The sequence below is a fragment of the Notechis scutatus genome, chromosome 4, assembly GCF_049901735.1.
Source record: "Notechis scutatus isolate UNSWTSFEM ecotype Mainland chromosome 4, rNotScu1.2, whole genome shotgun sequence".
NCBI classification, from domain to species: domain Eukaryota; kingdom Metazoa; phylum Chordata; class Lepidosauria; order Squamata; family Elapidae; genus Notechis; species Notechis scutatus.
In genome coordinates, this window is record NC_142012.1 from 122041340 (window position 1) to 122069121 (window position 27782).

Sequence of the window (27782 nt, forward strand, 5' to 3'; positions counted from 1 at the left end):
GTACCAATAAATTTTATCAAGATCTGTAACCGCTGACCAAGATGAGCAGCCTCTTGAATGCAATGGACGTTCAATATCTGTTTATTAGAATATGTAAGGTGGGTTAATATATTAAGAATTTTAATTTGGGTCAGGCATTTGTGCCATTCATATTTTACTGATTTCTTATCTTATTATTATTGTAGAATTTTTGTTTCTGGTGCTTTGGCATTTGATATAATGGTCGTTAAGGAGAGTGCTTTAGTTTGTTGTTTTTAAAAAAATTTATCACACTTACAGAAATCATGCGGACCATTTTAGTTCATTATTAAAGCAACGGACAACGGACCAACTTTTGAATGTTCCTTAATTGTTCATAGTCAGTCTGGATATTAAGAGAGAAAGAAAGTGAATGTTGAATAAGGATCCTTATTGTACTGCGTCTTGTTTATGTAAGCCCATTTCCCCACTCATGACTTCCAGCGCCTTCTCAGCGCCGTCACTAAATGTCCCCTCCTTCCCTCAACTTTGGATCTTCCGAGGCCGGTCGCCGGCTGTCGAGAGTCCCCCGAGCCCGGCCCTTTGCCTCTGTCCGTTCGCTCGACTGGCTGCCTTTCTGGGGAGGCTTTAGGGGGTGGCAGCCGGGCGGAGCCTGAATCTGAGGCAGAACATGGAGAGAAGTTGGGGCGGCAGTCGAATAGGGTGGGCGACGGGAGCCGGAGACTGGAATCGGCTGTCCTGACGCTCATATTCGCGAGGGTGAGTGAGCAGCTGCCTGAATGGGAAGAAAGGTGGGTCCGAAAACGAAGAAAAAAAAGGGTTGTGGTTGTTGAAGGCAGTACCTCGGTGGTATCTGCGGAAGAGAGAGTGCAAGAGTTGTTTTTGTATTTGTATTTTGTATTTGCTGGGTTCGAACATTTAGAGTACATTAGCCAACCACTTTCTAGCTAAGCGTGTTAAAGGAACTTCACCGCTTGTGGTTGGTTATCTGTAGTTTAGCATGTCGTGTGAACTTACAATACTGACTTGACTAAGTTGTGATTCCTTCAAACATCTTGTGTGAATGCACCAAAGGCTGTTTCCAACAGAAGTAGGAAGCCAAGCGAGAAGCCATATGTCCTGAATGTGTGGTGCCCTGCATCTTAAATATGTATATTTATACGTGGAGGTGAGTGGGGAAACTGATACACTTTTCCAGTTTCACGTTTGTGTTTAGGTTAGTTTTACTGTGCTTTATCTTGTACTTTAGAACTGTTCGTTGAACATCCGGGAACGAAGGCGGGATTGAGTATAACATAGCAAATAAATACCTAAATAACGAAGTCGAGAAATAACTCACATTTAGGGACTGAACGTCTCCTGGGCACTCTGCAGAGATATGTTAGGCCAAAACTCCTAAGAGTTGGAGTTTAAGCACATCTGGAAGAGGCCAAGTTAGGGAAAGCTGCTGTAGAGGATATGAGATACAGTATTTACTGTAGGAAAAGGCTGCGTTGAAGAAGTCTGTGGTTCTGGAGAGAGACAGAGCTTGCAGCGCATACTGGACTTGGTGGAGTTGTTAGGGATTCAGAAAAAAAACTGAAAGACTAGGCAGGATGAGATGTGAGGATGGACAGTGGCCAGAAAAGCAGGCAAATGGAAAAGGTAATATATATTGGGTCTGTGCGAAGGGATCTGAAAGGACAGGAATGAGCCTTGGGGCTCAAGGATCTGATTGATAATTGTCTGAATCTGATATTACTGCCACTTTAAGAAGGTTTGCCTGGCAGATGAAGAAGATATTTGGTGTTGTAGTAGAGCCTGCTCTTCCACATCTAAGGATTCCTCTAGCACAAGTTTTTTCTGTGAAGCTTCTTTTGAATACATAGAGTTCTCTGCTTCTCCTGCAATCTTTCCTTTTCCTTTCAAAATATTTTTCCCCCTGCCTCACAGCCACTTAAGAAAAAATTGGCTGTCTTGAAATCAAATACAGAGCAATACTTCTGATCAAACGAAAGTCTAGATTCTCCCTCCCCCCTTGTGCTATAATACATCTATTTCTGCTTTTTTCCTTTTTTTGCCAACATTTCTAGTTAGTCTTATGCTGTCTGAATTAGCACTAGGCCCCTGTTTAAGATGTCTCTGTTTGGGGCACTCAGTCCATACTTTCTCCGTATCAGTTTTCAACCAAGGATGCAGTTAACAGTGAAAAATGTAATTGAGAATAAGTGGGATTTTTTTTCCCATTTATTTGAGAGCAGAGTATGTAGTTTGAAGTAGAGGTTTCTCATCTATAAAATGGAGGCAAACTGTCCATTATTATTTCTAGTTCTATACTTGTTTATTCAACAGTAATTTCTCCTAATTGGGCTTTATTTTATCCCAAATAAATACATGTGGGACTACAACTTTAAAACAGAGTTTTATTGGTTGTATGTATGGTTTCTAAGCCCACTAAGTTCTACTATGCTGCCTCAGGTGGGGTAGGGGCTCCCTGGATTAGATGAAGGAAGAACATTAGAAGTACATGCTAAAAGTACACAATCCCAGCAGAGTCACCTTAGATGTGAAGGTCATCTCAACTGCCTGGCTAAAGCAGCCAGACACTTATATGAAAATGCTGGAGGCAGATAATCATTTTAGTGACAGCGGCAAAAGCATAATTTCATACTGTGCTGGAGAAGGCAATAATAAACTATTCCTGTGGTTTACAAAAAACAATGGGTAGCCAATATAACATGATTGATGATATAGTGCTGGATGATAGCCCTTTAGATTGGATGGCACTGATAGGCTACTGAGAAAGATCAGGGAATATCGCAGAGTACTAATTATATTTATGACATAGTAAGATTAAAGCTTTTGGGAAGTATAGTTGCCATGCAGGAAAATAATCCAAAGTTGCAAAGACAGAGTTACAGTAGGTGATGGAACATAAGACCCATGAACATGGGAAAATTCAACACAGTTAAAGATAAAATGAACCATTCACTTGATATCTGAGGCATCACCAAACTGAAATTATCCAGAATTGGACATGTTCAGTCAGAAGATTTATTATTTATTATTCAGGACATGAAAAACAAAGAAGGAATTGATTCATAATCAGGAAGAATACAGCAAGGACAATACTTGGTACACTGCACTCAATGACTGAGTAATATAAAATAGACACTATGGGCAACTCTGTGATGTGACACCTACCCAAGTTTATGAGCCAACAGATGATGCAGTAGGGAAGTTTTAGGAGATTTATGGTCAAATTCAATCTGAAATGGATAGAATAGGCAAGCAAGATATGCTGTTTGGGGTTGGATATTGGAAGTTGAAAATATAAAGGAAGAAAACATAGCAGGAAAAGATCATCAATTTTTTTCCACCCAAAGATTTCTCCATTGCTGACATAGTCTTCCAATAGCTAAAATGACTGTGCAATGCCACATGAAATATATAGAAATCAAATTGACTATATTTTTGGCACAAAGAGAAAAGAGACCAGTTACGATAGCAAAGCCATAGGCAGGGACATACTGTGGAAGAGATAAATTGTTCATGTGCAAATTCCACACTGAGTTAAAGCAAAAGAAGAAAGCCGGCTAATTTGGATATGAACTTCAATCACCATCATTTTCAAGAAGATCAGGAATCATTCTGAACTGGATTTCACTGATACAGAGCCAGAGGAACAATGTAATGAAATCAAACACATTGTTAAAGATATATGTACTGTAGAAGGAAACTCTCAAAAACTAAGAAACAAAGGAAACTGGATATTTGAACAATTGTCAAAAAGAGAAATCAAAGCCAAGAGAGACAGGGATTTCAGGAGGGAACAAAGAATTCCAAGGAGGAATTAGAAGAGTTAAGAAAAAGTACTAAAATTATATATGTAAAGACACTGAAGATAGGAACATACATGGAAAAACAAAAGGCCTCCAAAGTATTTCTAAACTCAGGAGATTCCAACTTCAAATTGGTTTGTTGAAGGATGCCATAGGATGCCAGTTTGTAGTTATTTGAAAGAAGATGAAAGATGAAAGGCAGATGCTGACATTCTATGCAATCCAGAAGCCGATGCCCAACATTCTCTACTTGCAAGGCTATCTAGTGCTAGAAGATGAAGTTAGATCAACATTCCAGTCATTGCCAAATTGGAAGGCTACAGGAATTCATGGAATATAAAGAAATATGGGAAACAACAGAAAAAGAACCAGTAAGGATCCTAACCAAGCTCTGCCAGCAAACCTGGAGAATGGCACAGTGTTTCACAGATTGGAAGAGGTCAGTCCACATACCAAGGCTGTGCACACTTTGCAGAGTGTACAAACTATCAAACAAAATCTTTCATTTCACATTCTAATAATGCTTAGGATCATTCAGTGTGGAATAAAGTCCTACATGGAAAGAGAGATGAGAGAGATACCTTATTTAAAAAGCTGAGGCATGCTGAACAGTTGAAAAAGGCAAAATTAGTGAGTGTTTCATTGATTATAGAAAGGCCTTTGACTATGTCTATCATGTCAACCTGTGAAAAATGGAAATAGCATAGCCTCATGTTAAAGGTCATGTAAGGGAAGCTGATCAGGACAGAACACAGACTGCCTCAAGGTTGGCAAAGCAATAAGACAAGGCTATATATTCTCTCCTTATTTATTTGGCTAATATATTGAATATACTGTATACTGTATTCAGTTATGCTGGATTGGAAAAAGATGAATGTGGCTTAAAATTAAAGGAAGAAACATTAATAACATGCAATGTGTTGATGACACCAGCTGAAGTGCAAATGATTTGCAAAATTCTAGTAATGAAAGTCCATAAGCACAGTAAAAAAAGTTTAAATATAAAGAAGGCCAAATTAATAACAAATAGAGAAATTGCCTGAGAGTTGATAGTGAAGATACTGAATTTGTGGACAGCTTTTGCCTTTTAGGGTTGACTGTCAATAGTAAAGAAACTGCAGTCAAAAACTATGCTGCAGTTGGTCTGAAGATCTTGGTGACGCATCACAGCATCTGATTCTTTTCTATCTACAAGGATCAGAAATGTGCAGGCAATGATTTTTTTCCTGTTATTCTAGGGAAATACAAGTTGGACTTTGAAAAAGCAGTACAGGAAAAGTATCGATGCTTTTAATATTTGTTGTGGGAGAAAACTCCTGAGAATAGCATGGATTGCCAAGATAATTAACAAATGGATCATCAAACAAATCAATCCAGAGTTGTCACTTGATGTACAAATAACCAGGCTCAAATGATCATAACATGAACATATTATGCAAAGATCCGTCTCTCTGGAAAAAGTTCTAATGCTAGGAAAGATGGAAGGAAAGAGAAGATGACAACAAGAGGAGGCAGCAATATGGATGAAGTCAGTTATAATGGCAATGAATGCACCACTGGAAGACTTGAGCTGGGAACAGATTATTCTGGAGGAAATTTATTTATATGGTTGTTAAGAGTTTACATTGGCTTGATAGCACATAACGTGTTAATGGAAAAAAACTCCTCAGCATATTCTCATAAGGAATGAATGTGTTTACATTTGTTCTCTAGCTTTTGAAAAAAAAAGTTTACTTTTCCAGTTTACAACTAAAATGGCAAAATTCAAAGTACTTGAAAAAGTAATTTTTAAAATGGTATTTCTTGTGCCTAGATTTTTGGAAGTGAAGATAGTTGTATTTCTGTTTGTTTTTCCAAACCTGGCTCTCTATATAACAAAAATCTGAAAAAAAAGAAATGGCCAAGATGGCATTTTTATTGGATACAGTCTTGTTAACAAATATACCATATGCAACATTTCAGAGGATTGTAATGTTTTTCTTCAGAGCTTGTAACTGAAACTGTTTAGAAGCCAGTGGCAGATTCTAGACTGACAGCAGCTGCTCAGTGATTTCCTCTGAGTATTTGGAGTATGATTGGATATTTCTGTAATATAATACTTAAGACTTCAAAGCCTGTAGGAATTTAAGGGTGGGAAAGAGGTAAGGGAATAGTAGAAGCTCCTAAACTGTGTGTGATTCAGCTGAAGAGAGAATAAACTTCTGAGCTTTTTCTCGGCAAAAATCCAGGAGTTTTTCTGCATTTTGTGCTGTGTATAATCTCTTGTGCACAATTCTGTCTGTTAGGCCAGTGAATGCTGGCTGGGGAATTCTGGGAGTTGAAGTCCACATGTCTTCACATTGTTGAAAAGCTTTGTGCTAGGCCAGGGCTGTCAAACTCCCGGCCCGTTGGCCAGATGCGTCACATGCTGGTTATGCCCACGCCTGGTTTAGCAAAGGGGGAGAAAGCCCTGCTACATCACATGACACCACCGTGACGATGTGAGTTTGACATCCCTGTGCTAGGCTATCCTAAGTTGTGGGACTCATGTTCATGGATTTCAGTGGCCTTTATGTTCTACCTTGAAACTGCTGTAGAGAATCAGAAGTGAATTGCATGCAAACAGGGGAAGAACTTGTGAAACTTGCATATACACAAACCTAGTTGTCTGCGTGAAAGAAATGTGAAGAAACAGGAATCTTCCCCTGGTGTACTCTGATTAACTGCAGATGATGAATGTTTGGCTATGATTCTGACTAGAAGGGTTTTGTTTTGTTGAAGGGGGACTTGAAATGCCAGCGTGGAGGACAGCAAGAAACTACAAGTAGTTTTAACTCTAGAAGAATGTGGCCTCTCTCCTTTTCCTGCAAGGACAAGCATCTTTGGTGGTTGTCCATTAAGGTCAAATTACATCTGTTTTGTACATCTTCCCTGCCTGCCTGCTTGCCAAGCATGTGGTATGAGATGCAAAATGTAGTCGTGATGATAGAACTCAATTTTCTAGGCACAATTTGGATCTTAATGTTGCCTAGAGGGGAGGAGTCTCAGATATGTTTCAGAAGAGAAAACACATTCCATTAGGCTGCTCTTAAAATTAATTGCTTGTGCTTTTAACTTGGGTGCCCAAACTAGCTTTCCGGGTAGAAGATTCTACAGTGGAGCAGCCAGATTTAGAGTGCACGTAATTATAGAGTGGAAGAATGTTAAGATTGATAGAAAGCAGAGAGAAAAAAATCTTATACCAATAACTAAAAATTATTTTGGTATCTAAATTGCACTGGTAGAAAGAAGGAAAGGTTGATGAATTTTGAGCAGGAGTGATTTATATTTTGCTTATTATGATGCTACTTAGCTTTCATTTGGCAACTGGATAGGGAATGTAGAGCAATATAGAATTGATAGCTTATTGCAAAATCCTGCTAAGATGACACTTCAGGTTTATCACAGGATCCACAGGCAAAAGAGTTGCATTGATGTTTTGCTGGAGCTTCTAAGGTTTTTTTTTCCCTTGCTGTTTTAGGAGAAAGTCAGAAAACAGGGTGCATAGTTCACTTTCAAGAACTAAAACAAAAAAGAGATTTCTGAGTAAAGATTACAAGATTGTATTCATTGGATTTCTGAACATGGGATTTGTGTTCCAGGTTGAATGGAATTATCTTGATGATTCTGTCCTTGATTTGATTAGTTTAAAACAGCTCTCTCTTTCGACTGAAAGGGTGTTTTGTTCCTCCTGTAGATTAGGAACCCTTTACAATTAGTCCAAAGGACAGTAGATTTGATTGAGAGAAGAATGCAGATTTTTTTTTTAAAAACCCACATTTTGAAAAACAGGCTTCCTTCCCTCTTTTCTTCTGTATTTTTCCCCCTCTTATCCTTCATATTCCTTGTACAGTATTTGTATTTGCTGAAAGGCAGATGGCTGACTTGGAGAGGGATCTGGGGGTGATTTCTGTTTGATGGTCTGTGGATAATTGTGTGTGTGTATAAAAAAGCCTCCTCCAAGCTATTGTTCAGCAAATGTATGGAATATTACAGCAGTCATCCCCAGAAAAAAAAAGGGGGGGGGAGGGGCTTATGGCCATGCTGGAATGGGAATAATGGGAGTTTTACTTCAGCAGCTGTCCACAGCACTGATTTGACAGAGGCTTCATTTAGGCCAGGGGTGTCCAACCTTGGCAACTTTAAGCCTGGAGGACTTCAACTCCCAGAATTCCCCAGCCAGCTAAGCTGGCTGGGGAATTCTGGGAGTTGAAGTCCTCCAGGCTTAAAGTTGCCAAGGTTGGACACCCTGATTTAGGCAATCACTGGAAATATACTTGCAAACATCCTCCTTAAAAATGATGCGTCTAGCAACATGGAAAATGCTTTACCTCAGTGTTACATTGAGGACTAGCAATTTGCTAAATAAAAACCCTCTGTCCTTATTATCTTTATGCTGCCTTATGTCATGAATCAGGTCATCTTTTTAAATGAGTGAACAGTATATCCTGTGCTTGCCTGCTATCTTACCAAAAACTTAAAGCCTTTTTTTCTTCTTCATTTTGCCCTCTGGCTGCCAAAATGGAGATTTTATACTGCCTGCTTAATTTTGTATGACACTTCTTTCCTTGCCACAAAGCAAGGAAAAAAAAACCTGGGATAGTTGTTCTGATTATCCAAGGGGAGTGAATGATGTGGTTACAACAAGGCTTTCTCTATGTGAAAGCCACCGAATGGCTGAGAAAAAGCACCCATCAAACCATATAACCTTCTATTCTGTTTCAAGGCAGTTGGCCGCTGTGACGAACTTCAGGGAAATTAATGTCAGGCTATTTTGAAGCTTTTTACATACTTTTTACAGCCTTGGGGCTGTCTTTGCAGTTTCTTACTGCCTTGTGTAATAACACCATCATTTACTCCACTTCTGCTTCTGTTACATGTCTCTAGTTCAACAAGGGTGATTCTTTGTTTGCACCTGTTGTGTTTTGAAATGTGACTTCAATATTTTTAATAGAAGAGAACATGTGTAGCTCAGGGTGCAGCTGTGGAATGCTTAGTGCTCTTTGAGCTTGTTTGTTTGCAGACGTTTCATTACCCAACTAGGTAACAACATCAATGTGGTAAGCGTGGCCTTTGCTTCCTGTTTATATACAACAGCTTGCCCTGCTAGTTTTGGTGTGGTATAGTTCTTTGCAAAATTCTTTTATAATTTTACCAACTTGTAATCTTTGATGTGAGGGAAGGGGACAGTTATTAAACTTCCCAAATGCCTTCTGGAAATCATTTAGATCCATTAGGGGTTTGTGCTGGATCATTCAAATTGGTTTCCCTAGCCCGTGGAAGTCATAAACGGCTGCCAATTATATTTGGATCAGACTGTGATCTGACCATGCTAACAGGGTGATGGAAATCCCTTCTATCTCCAGCTCCTATAATATCAGCTCTGAGACAGAAATAAACTATGTATGACCATTTAATGTATTTCAGACCCAAGATCACTTGAGGCAAACTGATCCCCATGAGGGTTGAAATCTCTCAGAAATCAACTCCACGAGCTTGGGGAGAGATCCTGCTAGACAGCAACGGTTCATCAGTCAGGATTGCAAGGCACTCAAATATTGGTACCCTGTTTCTCCAACAATACGGCCTCCCCCAATAGGAAGTCCTAGCATGTTTTATAGGCATGAAATGAAATTAAGCCCCTCCCCCAAATTAAGGCCTATATTAAAACATGCGAAATGGGGGAATGGTGGGGGCTTGCCATTAGGAAGTACTTTGTTGCACACCTGGATATGGTGCTGCCTGCGTTGACCCTGATACGAAGTGCCCCACCAATGCAGAGGTCAACATCCAAGCCGTCGCCACCCGCCCGAAGATGCAAGGGGGGAAATTAAGTCCCCCAAAAAGACGGCCTAGCCATTTTTTCGGGGCTCAAAAAAAAATAAGACCCGGCCTTATTATATGAGAAACACGGTATCAGGGACAAATTCCTGGATCACAGGAAGATGTTCCTCATGACCAAAGCCCCCTCCTTACCTTCTCAATATACAGAGCTTGCTGAAGGATCCAGAACACTGTTTTGAAGAATTGTAGGTAGTCCTCAATTTACAATCAGAGTTGGGATCAGAATTTTCATTGCTAAGACAGGCAGTTGTTAAATGAGTCCTGCCCAATTTTATGACCTTTTTTGTCACCATTGTTAAGCAAATCACTGCAATTGTTAAATGAGACACATGATCATTAAGAGAATCCGGTTTCCTCCACTGGCTTGCTGTTTGGGGAAGTTACAAATAGTGATCACATTTCAGGGATCCTGAAAATGCATGCTAGTCTCCAAAAGCATTGAAATTTTGATCATGTGACTGGAGATGCTATGGCAGTTGTAAGTGTGGGGATTGGCTGTGAGTAATTTTTTTAAGTGTTATAACTTCAAAGGGGTTGCTAAATGATTGGTTGTAAGTTGAGGACTTCCTGTAGTGAAAAAGTAGAAGGGCCATAGCTCAAGAGCAGGGAGGAATTTGGCTGTAAACGATTCCAAGTTTAGTCTGGAGCATCTGCAGATAAGATTGAGAAACAAAAGAAAACAAAACTCCAAATACACTGTAGCCTCTGCAATGTGTGATATCAACAGAACAATAATATCACTTGGTATAAACCGTACGCTGTATATTAAAAGTTATTTGTGTTCTCTGCCAGCTCTCTTTCAAAAAGAAAAAAAAAGTAAATAAGTAAACTTCCAGAAGAATGAGGGGAGGGATTGGGAGGGATGTCATGTAAAATGAGGCAATTGGATGTATTTTGTTGAGCCAGTTTGGTGTAATAGTTAAGGCACCAGGCTGGAAATTGGGAGATTGTGAGTTCGATCCCATCTTGGGCACAAAGCCTGTCACATTCTGCTAGCCCTAGGAAGGAGGCAATGGAAAACTACTTCTGAAAGATTTTGCCAAGAAAACTGCAAGGACTTGTCCAGGCAGTCTCTGGGAATCAATCAGCATGACTGAACGGAAGAAAAAAAAATTGCAAAATGGGATTTTGCTCTTCTCATATTGAAACTTCCTGTTTACTTTAGAGCACATTAGTATCAGGCCTGTGAATGAAAATAGATCTAGTTTCACATACTTTGTAATTCCTTCTGTAGGCAACTCAGTAGAAAATTGATTCAAATATGTATACTAAGATACTTTATTTTATTTTTTATACCATTTTGTTTTGTTTTTACAAATAACTTAAGGTAGTAAATATACCTAATATTTCCTCTTCCTATTTTTCCTTATAACAACCACCCTGTGAGGTTGAGTTGGGCTAAAAGAGAGAGTAACATGCCCAAAGTCATCAAGTTTCCAAGAGTCTATATAGAAAAGAATAAACATTGATTAATTGGGACTATCCTTATATCAGGGTAGGCTTGTATATGAACAACAGACATGTAGTACATTGGTATATTTTTTTCTATTCCACAGCTACACATGCAGTATTTTAATTTTGTCTTCCTATTTTGAATATGAAGCCTTAGTACTATAGTGTTATTGTTTCATGGGTTTGCAGAAAGTACTATATTGGTCTCTCACTTGATATGAAATTATATTTTGTCAGGGGGTGGGGGAATTATATATCAATAGAATCCCTGAAAGCAATAAGAAGTGGTCACAGCTCCTAAGGAAAATGCTGTTTTTGTGGGATGCACAGATAGCACAAGACAAAGATAACTGAACTAAAAAGAGTGTGTCATTTTAGTTCAGGAAATAGCAGGAGAAGGAAGAACTGCTCTGCAGGACTGGTTACCCTGATAGGCCTAACAGCATGGTGTGCTTGCTTCCAAGTGGTTGGCCAGAGTTTCAGCATGGCTGATTTGAGTGCAGAAATAGGGGAAACCATCTGTATGGTAAGCCAAGGCCGAACTCCTTTTCATGTCCCGGAACAATTCCTCCACTCCTTCTTAAATGGATCTAGGTCAGTCTGTTTCTGCTGCTTTTGTTGGAATTTCCTTGCTTTAAAGTGGTTCAGTGGTTAGTCAATGTGTCCTGCCATTCTCAGCAATAGATCACTGGAGCTTGTGTCTTAGGTTACTGTGCCTGGGGAAAATTGTCTGTAACTAATAGTTACCTTATGTGGGGGAGGGTATCGGGGTTTTGGATGTAAGGGCCTTTTCCTTCAAAATCCCAGTTTTGCTCAAAGGGATACAAGAAGCCTGGACTTGCTGGCTGTCATTTGTGATACATTTTGGCATTCGATATTATGCTGCCTTAATCTGCCCTAAAAGATTTTAAGAGTTACTTAAACTTTTGTTAGTTAATGTGAGTAGTCACATTTTTAAGAACTCAATTTTAGTAGACAGATAACTGCTTATTTCTAAGTCCTTCAATTTATTTTTTTAACTTTTTGGTAAGGTAAGGAAGAAACTGCTAGTTTACAGTGTGATGAATCTTCCATGAACTTGTAGTAAAGCCTTCCAAATTTGTGGTTAGCAATTTGCAGTGCTATATTTAAAAACTGCATGTGTTGGAAACCATAGCTAGACTCCACTCCATCTCATCCTGCTTTTCCAATGCTGATTTCACAATCTTGATATATTTAAATTAGATAGATCTGATGTCTGTAACAATGGCATTTAACTTGACAAAATATGAAGAATGAGAACAGAGTAGAGTTCAATCAGTAGCTTCTATCCAAAATAGATAACATATTTGATGGCAGAGATAGCAATGAACAAAACAAGCCAGAGGTTGGAGGCACATGGTGGTAAACAATCAGAGTTCATTTCTGAAATGTGTGTGGCAAGGCAAAAAGTATCATTCATTTAAAATTACTAGCTTCTGAGCATGAAAACTGTATTGTTGGGGTCAGTCTGTAGATAACACTTTTTAAAAACCAATAGGACCTTGACAGATCTGTACCTTTATCTGCATTGCAATGGGGCTGCAAGGTTTACTTTAGATATAGCCCTAATCCTGTCAATGTGGCAAGGATTATGTGACAAAAGAGAATTGGTAATCCACCTATCAGCTATCTCTCCTCCACCATAAGATAATTTTTCATTTTTTTCTGATCTCCAGTGCAGAAATTGCTTTACAAATATCTGATTAGATATACCCACTTTTGTGCATGTAGGACCAGCTATGCAGATTTATGTATGCAAAAGAAAAAAAAATGGGGGTGGGGGAGAGAAATGAAAGAGTGAGAGGCAGTGAGAGAAAGACAATTGATTTCAAATTTAAATATTTTGTTTTGCTGACCACTCTTTTTGCCAGCTACCTATTTGGAATTTTGAACCGGGTAGTGCTTATGCTCACAAAATAGCTGCCATAGTGGGCATGGCCAGTCATGAAACATTCGTATATCAAAAGCAATGTAGCAGGCTCAAATTTTGGCAATGCCTCTGTGTGGTATTATGGCTCATGAATTAATTAGGGCATCCGTCGGAACCCTGACAGCTATTTTGGTGCTCTGTTTGGTAATATGCTTAGATATCCATTTTGAAGATTGTCTAGTACTAAAGTATATACACAGAGGTACGTTGCTGTGAGTGCCACATTGCTCTCCCTCTATTAAAATTAAGCAGGACAGAATTGGGGTTTTCCTGAATTTCATCTTTTGTTATTTATTGGAATAAAATTGATGGTGCCTAGGTTTTTTATCCAGAAAGTTAAAGATTTGTCAATGCATCATAACCAGATTTATTCTGAAAACTAAGTGTCTACTTGAATGATGTTGGTTCCCATGCTATATGTGTAGTTTTGAGACTGAATTGAATAATGGAATCCTGGGCTTCTAGTCATTTTGGGAAAAATCTCTTTAGAAAATAAATTGTTTAGATATGTAATGAAACTGTCACAAATAAGTTTCAGGAAAAGTTCAGTACTGTAGTTATTTGATGCTGTTGCCTTTGTAAAGGAAGTGCTTAAAATGGCTTCCTTTGGCTTGGAATTTTTGTTTTTGATGTCCTGCTCCTGCTCCTAGTTATCTGCTTATGTTGTCTCAGGTCTTTAGCTGAAAGGAACCTTGTGGTATTGTACTTATACATATAACACTGTGGACAATGTTGCTACTTTCCCCTTTAAATGAAGTTTGTTTTCCTCTGAGTCTCTAGCTGTTTTAATGCAAGCCCAAACGTGCACGTGGTCTGTATAAAACTCCAGACAGAGCCAGACAAGACCGAACTCTTTCATCTGCTGGGCAGGAACAGGCTCAACTGCTTTCCTGGGCTCTGATTAGAGGGTCCAGTCACGTAAGTTTGCTTACTTTGTGGCCTGTTTCTGCACTCTTCTTTTAAACTGCTTTTGTGGCGCAAGAATGAGATGGTGCATTTTTTCCTACTTCTCTTTGCTGATCCAGCAGCTATTGGATCTTTGCAGCCCATATAGGGGAGAGAACAAACATTCTTTTCCTGAGTGGTAGATAACTAGATTTATGAAAGCCGAGAAACATTTCCATCTAAGCGAGGGCGACATTTGGATTCCTTAGTGATTCCTTGATCACCAGAGAGAATCTAGTGGCAGGCACCATGCCTTCTGATTGGTCACTAACAGCAGCGGATCTTTTGGCTGCTTCCTGCAAAGATTCATGCAAAGATTAATATGGTTCCATTGTAATTGGATGATTGGCTGCAAAAAAGCCTGCAGGATGACAAAGTTTATTGTGTAATTTTGTGAAAGACAAAATCTGATGAAAGCTATGGAATGGTAACTGTACTAACATCTCGTTGAAGTGGGGTCTTGTGATATCATTGAACACAGGCTGCAGGTTAATTATTGAGCAATTCCAGACAGAGCTAAAAATTCACTGCTAGAAAGCTTAGAGTCAGTACTCATCAATGTTGATAGTATTAAAGTTTGTATTTGACTAAATATGAAGCAGTTTCCTTTGCTTTCTATTACCATGCCACATTCCTCTTGAAAATGGATGGATTACTGGAAGGACACATCCCCTGGGAATCATCTGTGCTCCTTATTTTATATATTAGCCTCCGAGTTAAAGCTGCTGTGGCAAAACCAACACATCTTGCTGAGGTTTCTCTATCATTCATTTCAATCAAATATCAGAAATTGAGCTATTTATTTAAAAAATTGTAAGTAGTTGAATAGAGCATAAACATCATGGAACTATATGTAAGGAAATAAATAATATGCAAGACTCTTTCATTTAAAATGCCATCTGGCCAAGGTGGGAGCTTTCCAGTGTATTTTACTTTGACCAAATAATGGAGTGTCAAGATATAAGGAGAAGTGAGAAGTAAACACAGAGCGTGTGATTTTTCTCATGGAAGAAGGTTAGATCCAAATCTAATGAGCATAGCTCATTTCTGTAATGTAAAGCATAGCACAATTTCTGTAATGTACAGGCAGTTATCTATTTCCTTGGGGTGGGGTGTTCATTTTGCCTGGTTATAAGTTCAAAGACATATTCTTCTGCCATGCTTGTATCTGTCTGGATTTTTCTCATTTGTAGGAAATAATGAGATTGACTTGCTCCCTGTTCCTCAATTTTTTTTGAGACATAGATTATATAATCTACTCTGTTTAGGACTGCTTGAAATTCCTATGGACATTTCAACTATTGCAAAATGCTACATTCAGAAATAGAGAAAATAAATGCCAGAGGGACACTGGTTCAAATATTCTGCAGTGGGAAAGGGATCTTTGCAGCGGAAAAGAAATATGGATGGGCATGGAGTAAAAAAGAAAGTGGGTGGGTGGGTGGGTGGGGAAACCAGAAAGAAAATAGAACAACTCCAGGGAGAATAATTTTGCATCTTCTATGAAAAAGTATGCAGGTGGAATTTTACAAGAGGAAGAATGAAAAATGATGCTTGATGGAATAATGAAATGAAAGAGGCTGCGGATTAGGGAAAAGAGCAAATGTGAGAATGCTTGCTGCATATTTATTTTGAGATTCTCATACTAAATTAAGAATTACATAAACAATTATATGACTCCATCCAAATGATAATGTAATGGTTAGATCAGGAAACAGAAGTAGGGAAGGTTACTCTACTACTTAATGAATAGATGAACTAGCCTGGCTTTCCTTACAAAATCAAATACAGATCAAGTAATTAAGATGTGATATAAACATACAGTATATATATGTTTGTATCCTTAAGAGTTCAGTATTCATGTAGTCTTGCTAAATTTTGTTGCTTCCAGTTAAAATTTGACAACTCCATTTCAGAGGAACAACATTCTCTTTGTCTTTTGTATTTCACCATGTATGCTTTCAGTTTATATTTTGATCACATTTTAGGTTATGTTACTCAGTTGCTCATTTTAAGTGTTAAATCCAATTTGGTGAAATTGGTATCTTTATGCTAATTTTTCAGTTAAGCAAGAGTTGAATGCAAAGTAAGCAATATTTTTTACATACTTTGGAGTGAGCCTTTCTGGTCATAATCGGTTTCCTCCCATGTTTGCTACCTTCAAGGCAATCATATATTTCCATATGTTGCATAATCCTTGAAGAGATCAACAGCCCCCTAAGTGGAATTATTAATAGTAAACCAGGCATGCTTTGCAAGGCTTCATGCTGCAAGAAAAAAAATGAAGAATGTTCCAAGTATTAAAAGCATCCAGGATGTTGAAATCAACAACAGACATGATAGGGATTCCCTCCAATGTTGCTAGAAGAGGAATTATATTTATACAACTTTTAGTATAAAGTACAGAGAACTCAAGGGGGGGAAGCTTGTCAACTATAACCCAAACATGGTTGTAGGACATGTTACCTAGTTAGGTAATAAAACGTCTACTCTGCAAGCAAAGAACCACACTGACGGAGCCCCAAGAACCCTACGGTTGTCCTTCATTTGTAAACATATGAAAGGCCTCCTGATGACACTGTTTCTCATTTTAACTCTTTTCTCCTACCACTGCTTTAATCCCTTTTCATTTTTCTAAAAGTCTATGGAAGAGAAAATGATGAAATTGCTGTACAGTTGGTAACGGTGGGAGCCATTCGTCTGGCATCACCATCCATTTGATTCTTGCTGTCTCCGTGTCTCTGCTGTTCCTTTGTTGAGGTCTTGTTGACTTTTAGATTATAAGTTCCTTTCTGCAGGGAGGCTGTCTCCTGTTACTTAATGCCATTTGCATCGATGGTATGTCATGTCACGTCACGTCATATCATATAAAAATAGAATAGAAAAAATCAGAGTGGCATCTTAAGGGACCCTCAGAAGCCACTTTCAGTACAGCATAAAAATGTCCCTGTATAAGAAAGATATAAGCAGAAGTTTAAGAAGCTTTTTGGCATCTAACTTTGTGGTGTAGTATAGGATGAGATGCTAACAATTATACAATGGTTGTAATAAAGAAAGCAATAAAGAACATTTTTTCCCAATTTTCAGCTGGCAAGCATATGAAGCTCTGAGTTCAGATTCCAAGGCTTTTAGTTTTACTTAAACATTTAAATAGCATTCCTCAATCTGATAGCATCCAGATGTGTTGGGAGTTCAGTTCCCAGAACTCCTAGCCAACCTGGCCTTTGGATACTAAAGATTTATACATTTGGAGGACACCAGCTTGGGATAAACAATGATATAAAACATGTCCTAGGAAAATTTGGCAAATCCATACTGAAGATTTAACCCAAGAAACATTCCATGCTGAGATTTGGCAAATGTGATTATATAATGAACTTAGTTGATGCTTCTGAGAATGTAGAAAATTTATGTTTCTTTGCTGTTGAATAGGCACTATTCACCACTTCACCTAGGAGATTATGTGGAAGGTTTTCTAGAGCAGAGGTCTCCAACCTTGGCAACTTTAAGTCTTGTGGACTTCAACTCCCAGAATTCCTTGCCAGCTTTGCTGGCTGAGGAATTCTGGGAGTTCAAGTCCACAAATCTTAAAGTTACTAAGGTTGGAGACCCCTGTTCTAGAATACATGGTCTTCCTAGAGTACATGGTCTACTGTAATATCTTTCTTTTTTTAATATGACAACTGGGCAGTTAAGCTGTTTGTGGTTCTTCTGAGTCAAAGTAGAGGAGGCAAGTTCACAGGGTCTTTGTCTGGTATTTGTATTGTAAGTTACAATAGGAATGATGAGAAAAGTGCTAGATAGATAATGTTTGAATTGGGCTGGTTACTGTAGCTATTCTGGCTGGCAGAAACCAAATCTTATGGTCTTGGAGGGCAGGTTTGCTGCTGTTTTGAATTTTAGTGGCACTTACATTTCTGCTTGTTTCCCATTTGCCCAGCTGTATATTTGTAACAGAAATATTTCAGGTCTACAGTATCATCTTCACACAGAGAATGGATTCCATGGAGTTGCCCTAAATTTTCTTTTAAGAGTGAAGAGCACTGCAGTTAAGAGATAATTCTATTAAACTCTCTCCCTTTTTTGGCAAAGCCATAGATAGAGAGTATGGGACCTCCCAACTGATCTTTACACGTTGTGCATACCAACTGCTGGTGCACGTCCCTTATTTTTATTTTGCCAGGGCAGTGAAGGTTGCTTTTCTTATTGATTCAGGCTTTTAGGAGTCAGGTGGCATTTCTTCTTTGAGGGAATGTCCATTTTGAGGGAAAGAAAATATTACACTAAGTATCAGGTAACATACGGAGCTGCTTTTGATGTTTAGCACTTGCTAGTAGAGGTATTGAGATCTAAGATTCTAAATCTTGCTGGCCTACTGGCAAAGGGCTAGGACTTGTGCAGAAATGTTCCATCTCCTCCCACTCCATCTGGCAGTGTGTTTGCCTGCCAAAAGGGCTTGTTTCCGCATCTCTGTTTTATTTAAAAAAAAAAAATTCCAGGCTCAGAACTTGAAGTAGAAGAATGCGCCTTCCTGGAAGCAACAAGTCTACAGAATTTTCCTCTGCTCCAAATTCTCCTCAGGGGAAATCGCTGCTGGTTGCTGGCTGTGGTCACAAAGGACATCTACGTCATTCCTACACTGAGATGATATTACCAGTTACTTGGTGATCTTCAGATCGATGCGGTGAGAGAAGGGCGTGCTTTCCTTACAGGCTGAATTTTTTCCAGAACCGGCCCAACTGGTGCACATGTGGGAGGCCCGTCGAACACAGCCTTCCTATCATTTGTTGTTTTGCATGGGGTGTTTCCTTGTCATTGGGACAGGAGGGTTGATACTTGGGAAGAAGAAACCACAGTAGTGAGCTGGGGCATGCTGAACTTCAAGTCGGAGTCTGCAACTGACTGCTTATCTCCATGATGCAGGAGGCTGGAAGTATTGTGTTTAGATGGAATGGGCTAAACCTAGATTGAAATCTTTTATTCAGGACTGGAAGATCAGCAGTAGATTGGTAAGGCTTGGTCTACAACTTGTTTAGCAATTTCAGATCTGCTTTTTCTCACTTAAATAAAACAGTTTAGAATTATTGCTGTGGTTAGATTTAGATTTCCCCATTGTTGTATGGCTCACAGGAAATAACTAATTGGCTCCTTCACCCCCCACCCCCCACCCCACAGTTGGCCCACAGTTCAAACCAGTATTTGAACTGGTTTGCATTATGGATATCTTTGTTCTAGGAATTTGCACAAAAGATTCAGCATGCTTGAATCTTCTTACGTCTGTTTTACTGTAAATCACTCTCAAACACCAGAAGATAGTAGACTCTTCTGGTAAAAGAAAAAAAAAATGCACTAAAAAACTATGGTATGCAAATAAATACAAAACTGAGAAGGCTTATGGTTGTTTAAAAAAGAATGGAAAATTAGAACAGAATATAAGTGCACCAAAACCACATTCACTTTTCTTGTCCTGTTTTAGTTATTTATCTGACTTATGCTGCATTTTTTCACTATAGTTTTTGTAAATGCAATTTGATCTCACCTGTGATATGATACAATATAGTTTCTTTTGAAATGCTGGATGAACATTTCCACCATCCCATTTATCGAGGATACTTGTGAGCAATTGACTTTATTTTTTTTTATCATCTGCATTGTTGTGTTGTAAAAGGACAAAAAAAAAAAGATTTAAAAAGAAAGAAAAAGGAACAGAAAGGAAGAATATTCTCTGGGAATGTGCTCTGGGAAGAAACACTCTGGCTCCTGTAGAGAACTTGGCTGTATCATGCATTTTTGTCATGGAAACAATCTTGCCCTTCCATGGACTCTGAGCATGTCCCAACAGAAGCTCTGCTCTGCTTTAATTCCAAGCCTCCCCCATATTTTTGTACTATGAAAGTAGCTTTAGTTTTGTTCCACTTGCTTTGTTGCAGTTTATTTAATGCAGGGGCTGCAACATAAAACTTCTGTTTGCAGAGATTGCAAGAATTTAGGTTTGAATCATCTTCTGAAGGTAGCCACAGTCATGGTTATGTGACTGTGTGGGGACTCTGGCTTGCTTACATAGTTGCAGCAATTAAAAATATATATATTTCTTTTTCAAGAGGTTTTGATAGCATGGCCTAAATTACTGCAGCCATGTGAAGAGCTGCATGACACCATGGTTTATCTTGGCTTTCCCTAGTCTAATGTCTTCTATAACACCACATAATCTGCTATAATTATAAACTCCCATTATCTTCCAGACAGTATTACAGCATAGCCCAACAAACCTTGAGAGGCACCTGGCTGGGAAAATATTAACTGCAGCCATGCCTTTCTAATTTGGGGAATGGGACATATATTTCAGTTGAACTTTAGTTTGATATATAAACTCACTTGGAAATTGCTTTGGATTTTTAGCTATACATGCCAATTTCACTATTGTATTAAAATATTTTTAACGCATGTACAGCATGTTACAAAGCTTTGCAATGCAGGGATACAGACAGTCCTCGATTTACAGCCACAGTTGAGCCCAAATTTTCGGTTGTTAAGTGAAGCATTTTTAAAGTGACTTTTGCCCCATTTTACGACTTTTCTTGGCACAGTTCTTAAGTGAATCACTGCAGTTGTTAAGTTAGTAACACGGTTGTTGTAAGTGAATCTGACTTTGCTTGTCAGAAGTTCACAAAAGATGATCCCATGGCCCCGGGAGCCTTCAACCGTCATAAGTACATGCCAGTTGCCAAGCGGGCGAATTTTGGTCACATGACCAGGAGATGCTGCAATGGTTTTAAGTGTGAAAAATGACCATTAGTGACATTTTTCAATGCTGTTGTAGCTTTGAATGGTCACTAAATGAATGGATGTAAGTCAAGCACAAGGACAATAGGAAAAGCACTGCAAGACAGAAATGAAATTGTGAGCAGGGATACTAATCTTTTCATACTCTACATAAATGACCTCTGTGATCATATCAAGAGCAACTGCGTTCTCTTCACTGATGATGTAAAGCTAGTCAACACCACAGACAATACTGCTACCCTTCAAACAGACCTTGACTATGTATCAGAATGGTCAAACAAATGGCAACTTCAAATCTCAACAAATAAATACTCTGTCCTACATATTGGGGAAAAAATATATCAGAAAATAAAATACAGGCTGAATAGTCAAGACCTTGTTGACGATCCAAACTCGGGTCAAGGATCTTGGATTACTCATCTCTAATGATCTAAGTGCTAGAGTCCACTGTAACTACATAGCCAAAAAGGCGTTAAGAGTTGTTAACCTAATCTTACATAGCTTTTTCTCTGGTAATATTACACTAATAACTAGAGCATACAAAACATTTGCTAGACCAATACTCGAATACAGCTTATCAGTCTGGAACCCACGTTACATATCTGATATTAACACAGTTGAGAAAGTCCAGAAATATTTCACAAGAAGAGTTCTCCACTCCTCTACTCGTTGCAGAATACCTTATGCCACCAGACTTGAAATTCTAGACCTAGACAAGCTAGAACTACGCCGCCTTTGGTCGATCTAAGTATAGTATATAAAATCATATATGCAATGTCCTACCTGTCAATGAATATTTCAGCTTCAACCATAACAACACAAGAGCAAGCAATAGATACAAACTCAAGGTTAACCGCACCAAACTTGATTGCAGGAAATACGACTTCAGCAACAGAGTGGTCAATGTCTGGAATACTCTACCTGACTCTGTGGTTTCTTCCCCAAACCCCAAAAACTTTAACCTTAGACTGTCTACTATTGACCTCACCCCTTTCCTAGGAGGTCTATAGGGGGCGTGCATAAGCGCACCAACGTGCCTACCATCCCTGTCCTATTTTTTCTTTTATTTTTTTTAATTTTTCTTATATGTATCCATTCCATGTATTCATAACTATGTTTATACTTATACCTATTATCTTGTAAGCGATTGACAAAAATAAATAAATAAAAATAATCAAACATACTAATGAAATAAGCAGTTTTGAGTATTAAAATCATCTTTTTCTTTTATCTACTATACAAATAATTCTTTATGATCTTGGTATTTCCTTGGGTATGGAGAGCCTTAGCAAGTTTTTTGTCAGGGCACCATTGCTATTAAGTCCTGCCTAAGCAATTAGCTTCAGCCCTTTGTTTATTCAGCACTGTCCTTCGCTCCAAAAAGAATTCAAACAATATAAATTAACTCTGGATGTAGAACACCCCACTCAGAACACATCAAGCTTCACATGACAGAATGGAGTCTATCATGTGCCAGTCATATGGCTAAAGCATGGGAAAATTAACTCTTCACTTATCTGATGCAGGCAAACCATTTAGCCTGCTGGAAGAAGGCCTGGCTGAGAACAGCATTGGCCATTCACCCTCCCCCCCCCCCCCCCCCAATAAGTGAGTTTAAAGCATCTCTCTCAAATATTTCAACTTTACCATCAAAGTAATACTACATCTTAAAAAAATATCAAAGCAATCACAGGAGGTAAATACCAGCACCCTTGTCAGTGTTGAGCTGGTTTGAGTTGGAATTTTAAAATGGACATTTTCCTGACAAATAATGACTGTGGAGTATAAAGGCAATAGGCAAGCAACATAATATCATAATAACAGAACATTGTTAAGATGTATCTGATTAAACTTAATAGAACATAACCAGAGTTTTAAAAGATTAATAGAATGAAGTACAGTAGAGAAGTAGGAAAAGTAGAATATATTTATAAGATACTGAAATGCTAAAATCAAAACAGATGCTAAAATAATGCATACTTTCCAGCTATAAACTTCAATATGGGAACTTCATATAATTACCTAATATTTGGCATAGAAATCATGATGCAGTCAGAGAAGCTGATATTATATAAACTATATGTCATCTTTCTAATACCGTGTTTCTCCAACAATAAGGCCTCCACCAATAGGAAGGCCCAGCATGTTTTTTCGGCATAAAATCAAATTAAGCCCCTCCCCCCAAATTTAGGCCTATTTTAAAATATGCAAAATAAGGGGGAAGGGCGGGGAGACTTACCGTTAGGAGCGCCCGGCGGGCCGGAATTCCTCGCCACCAGCCGCTCCTAACGGGCGATCATGGCCAAGCACAGAGAGCTCCCTACTCCCACCTTTGCTGCAGACACCTTTGGCACCCGCCGCTGTTGCTTTCCCTTCTGCCCATTACGCCGCCACGTTTGGAGCTGCCGCTTCCGTGTTTGGAGTGCCGTCGCCATTTGGAGCTCCAAACGCGGAAGTGGCAGCTCCAAACATGACGGCGGGCGATCTTTTTATTTTGGTCCGCGCGAAGTTCAAAGCGAGCAAGAGAGGGAGACTGCGATGCCTCCATCCGAGATGGCAACCTCACTAGTGGATCACAACGTGGCTGGAAGCCCGAATCGGCGGGATACGATGGCGATCTTTTTGGAGCGAGAGGAAAGGGAGAGAAGAGTTGCGAGGCGTAATTTGCAGGAGGAAGTGGGTGTACCCCACGGCAGGGAGCCCAAGGAAGAAGGGCTGGTAGGCAACGGAGAGCGTCCCGTAGCTCCGGAAGCAGCCTAGAGATGCGCCCGGGAAGAGGCGCAGATGCTGCCTTGTAGTCCCCAAGCCAACTGCGTGCGCCGCCTTTAGTTATGTGCGCTCCGCGCTTTGGACATCTCCGTGTGATCGCGACCCTGTCCTTTCCACCTGGCGCCCTTGCTGCTTTCTGGCTCTTTAGCAACCGGCTTCATGTTTGGAGCACTGCCGCTGTTTGGAGCACCAAACGGCGGCGGAAGCTCCAAATGCGGAAGCTCCAAACATGACGGTGGGCGATCTTTTTATTTTGGTCGCGCGAAGTTCAGAGCGAGCATGAGAGGAGCGAGCACTGGAGAATGTAGCAACAGCAGGAAAACAGTACATCTGGTAATAGTGAAAATTTTAACTTTCCAGGTAAAATCTTAAACAAAGAAGGATTGCTATGAAAGATTTACAGCAGGCGTGTCCAACCTTGGCAACTTTAAGCCTGGAGGACTTCAACTCCCAGAATTCCCCAGCCAGCTTTGCTGGCTGGGGAATTCTGGGAGTTGAAGTCCTCCAGGCTTAAAGTTGCCAAGGTTGGACACGCCTGATTTACAGCATTCCAGTTTTCGCATATACAGTATAGTTCTTTGCCAGAGTTTAGGCACCTTGATCAAACTTGTATACTTAATAAATTTCAAAGTGAATAGAAGGTGATACAGTCTAGAGTTTCCGGTTTGTCGGCTTTGCGAGCGGTAGGGATTCGCGAAGCTGCGCGATCCCTGCCGCGCTAGCCGTTTTTGGGGCTCCGATCCGAAAGGGTGCGGAGCAAGGCTGCCCTGCAGGGGCAGCTGAAGGTAGGGGGATCCGGGAAAGGGTTTGGGGGTGCTGCAGACCCCCTCCCTAGCCGGCAGAACCTCCTTTTACCAAGACGGTGCAGCGGCGGTCCGTAATGGCCGCCACAAAGAAGCCGGCAGCTGGGCAAGTATGCGCTGGAGGAAGAGGAGAAAGTTTTTAAAAGTGAAAGTCTTCTTGGTCGACCCAGGACTCTAAGATATATTTAATTTAATTCCTGAAAATGATGGCTTTTTGGATGATTCTTTCCACAAGAGAAAATAAGCGGCAATTCTGAGGTGCTGAAAGGAAAGTTTACTCTCCCCCCCCCGACGGAATTAATAAATGGATATTGAGAAACCTGTTGTTTTTTTTTCCAGGTAAAACTAGCTTTTGGGATAAGTCGGAAGGGAGAGGACAAAAAATATATTTATCTGGTTGGATTTTGTTGGAGGAGATGCCTTAAGGATTTGAAAACAGAAATAAAATCTTAATAAGGCTTCAAAACACAGATTTGAATTTTCTTTTTTCCTTTGTCTGATACTACCCCTGGAAGAAAGAGAAAGGGGGAATTTTGGCTTGGCTTGGACTGATTGAGGAATGTGGACTTTGGGATTGTCTTATTTTTCTTTTGGAATATTTTGGTTGGTGTGAGAAGAAAGAGGGAAAAAGAAAAGAAAAGATCTATAATGGCTTTTTCTTTTGAGGAACTGAGGGATGAATATGAGCAAACAAAAGCAGCCTGTAAAGATGGTATGGAAAAAGCTTTTCTTTTTTTAGAAATGGCGTTGGTTAACTACGAACAGACAATACAGATGGAAGCTGAAGAACAACAAGAAGAAGATGAAGACGCCATCTTCAATGAATCCCAAAATTCATCTAAGAAAGAAGGAAGGAAGAAAGCGAGGAAAATGAAGGATTTAAGATCTAAAAAAACATTTAAGAAAGAGAAAAATATGATGCAAAATAAATACAATGATAGCAAACAAGAGAAAAAGGGAATACAACAGAGAAGGGATGCCGGCAAGATAGAGGTTAGAAGAAGGGGGGGTAGGAAGACTTGGTGGGGGAAGAAAGAAAGGGGAAAGGCGGAGAAAAGCCACAAAGTTTTAAAATTAGATGGGAAAAGAGGAATCCTTTTTAGGGATAATGGGTAAAGCATAAATTTTTTAAAAAAAGATTCTGCAAGGTACACAAGATGGTATTGTAACATTTGTATTAGAAATAGAAAATTAGAATGGCTTAAGAGTTAATAAGAAATTAAAATGTTGAAATGTTTAATAATGATTGATTTTTAAAATGTAATAAAATATTGAAGGGAAAGGCAATGAGAATGCTATAAGATTTATTATTTAGATTTATTATTTAACTACGTATTTGGGAGGATATTATGTATTTAAACATTTTTGATTATTTACTCTGTTTTTATTGTTACTAAAAGTAAAAATTAGTAGATAGAATGTACCAAGCAGAATCAAATTGGGTATTAGGTGTTATTTTAAATGTTAGTCTAATTAATTTAGGGAGAGGATAGAAAGGCATCATACTCTGATTAGTGATTTCAGGAGAAATTCTTTTTTTTTTTTTTTCTCATTATAAGGAATGAGATAGAGGGATAATAAAGGATGGGCAAAAGATACAAATATAATGATTTAAACTAAGATGGATTGAATAAGATAGAATTATGAAGAGTGAAATGTGTGGAGAAGTTTATATAGAAGATACAGAATGGTAAATAAAATAAGTAATGATCTGTAAGATGAGCATGAATATAATTAAAGCCCATATAAAGAGAGGTACCTGGGGCCAAGTTACTTTACTAAAAGATTTTTTATATGTATGTTTGTGTTTGTTTATGTCTTTGAGAGTATTGGTGAAACCTTGTAGAAACATAGAAAGAGAGTGACGATAATCAAGTCAGAAAGAAATAGATGAAATAATATAGAAATGTATTGTATAAGATAAGGTTTTATCTGACTTGTTAAATCTATAATGGAAAAAGGTTCAAATATGTAATGGTTGATGATGATTTGTTTGTTTTTTGAAATTAATAAAACTTGCTTAAATAGAAGGTGATACAGTCTCTACAGGGCATGTAGTTAAATCTCTTTACAAATTTTAATACACACACACACACACACACACACACACACACACACACACACACATTTTACAACATAGCCTGTCCCATTAGCAGCAGATTAAGGTAGTGTATATGATCAAAGTAAACATAAAAAGTCAAAATACAAAAATACCATAAACTATTATTTTGAAAAAAAAACCCACAATGATCAAACTAAAACAAAACTAAGGGTGAACATATGCTAAGATTGCTGCTTACAAAATACAGTTATTTAAGAGTCAAAATAAAGGAAAAAATATAGCAGATACATCCTTTAACACCTTCTTTGGCAGAAGTAATAGCATTTCAAGCATTTCCTATACCCTAAGAGTCCTTCTAATCTTGCTTTTGGAATCTTTTCCCAACTCTTCCTTGCAGAACTATTCTAGCTTAGAAATATTCTTATAACTGTTTGTGAGCATTACATCTTTGAGATCTTCGATGAAGCATCCACAGTTACTGTCACTGGCTTCAAAATGAGAAGGCATTACTACATGCCCCTTTTTACCATGCACATAATGGTCATTTAGCAGGCCCTCTCGCCTTCCTTCCTTCCTTCCTTCCTTCCTTCCTTCCTTCCTTCCTTCCTTCCTTCCTTCCTTCCTTCCTTCCTTCCTTCCTTCCTTCCTTCTTGTTGATTAAATAGCTTCCATTTATTTAGTGACTGGGACATTAGCTTCTAGGATATCTATGATATTTAGTTAAACCCTTTCTTTTTAACACCCACAGAATATTTCCTGTGCCACTGGCTGCCACACAACCTTAAAGCATAATAGAACCACCCCCGTGCTTAATAGTTGGCAAGCCTTTTCTTCAAAGCTTCATCCTGTTTTCTCCAAATGTATCTTGTGTAGTTGTGGTTGAACAGTTCGATTTTTGTTTTCTAGGTCACGTGCTCCAAAATGTTTCAGACTTATCAAGATTTTCCTTGTATATGAGATCAGAACTGCTGCGATGAAGTCAGAGAAAAGATTTCTTTTTTACAGCTCTACCATGCATTTCACTATTGTATATAAACATTGCTATACTGTCCACCTGTGGACAACTGCTCCAATGCCAGCTAAACTTTTCAACTAGCAGTAATCTGTTGGTTGTATTGTTCAGAAGTGATCAGCTATCGGAGCAGTTCTGGTACAGAGTTTTCTTGGTTGTCAAGCCAATATTCTACAGATAGGAAAGAAATTGAAACTGAAAATAGGTTGGATATTTCAGCAAGATAACAATCCAAAATATCCTTCAAATGATATACTTAGAAAAAACATTTTTGTCTAATAAATCTTATTGGACTTCTGCTGCGAAAACTTAAGAAAACATATATATATACATACATACATAC

The 27782-nt window shown here is 38.8% G+C and overlaps 1 protein-coding gene across 6 annotated transcripts in view; it reads left to right on the forward strand.

The window, feature by feature from the left end:
- The first annotated feature begins 622 nt into the window (after positions 1-622).
- LZTS2 (leucine zipper tumor suppressor 2) overlaps positions 623-27782 on the forward strand; it is a 73162-nt gene continuing 46002 nt past the window's right edge. Inside the window, exons 1-2 of one of the 6 annotated variants that reach the window (XM_087964636.1) lie at positions 634-770; positions 11579-11640. The gene's annotated coding sequence lies outside the window, so the exon portion shown is untranslated. Of the gene's footprint in view, positions 771-1062; positions 1148-11578; positions 11641-13892; positions 13984-18520; positions 19020-27782 lie in introns of those variants that run through there. The other 5 variants (XM_026668462.2, XM_087964638.1, XM_026668707.2 and 2 more) reach the window with 5 other exon arrangements.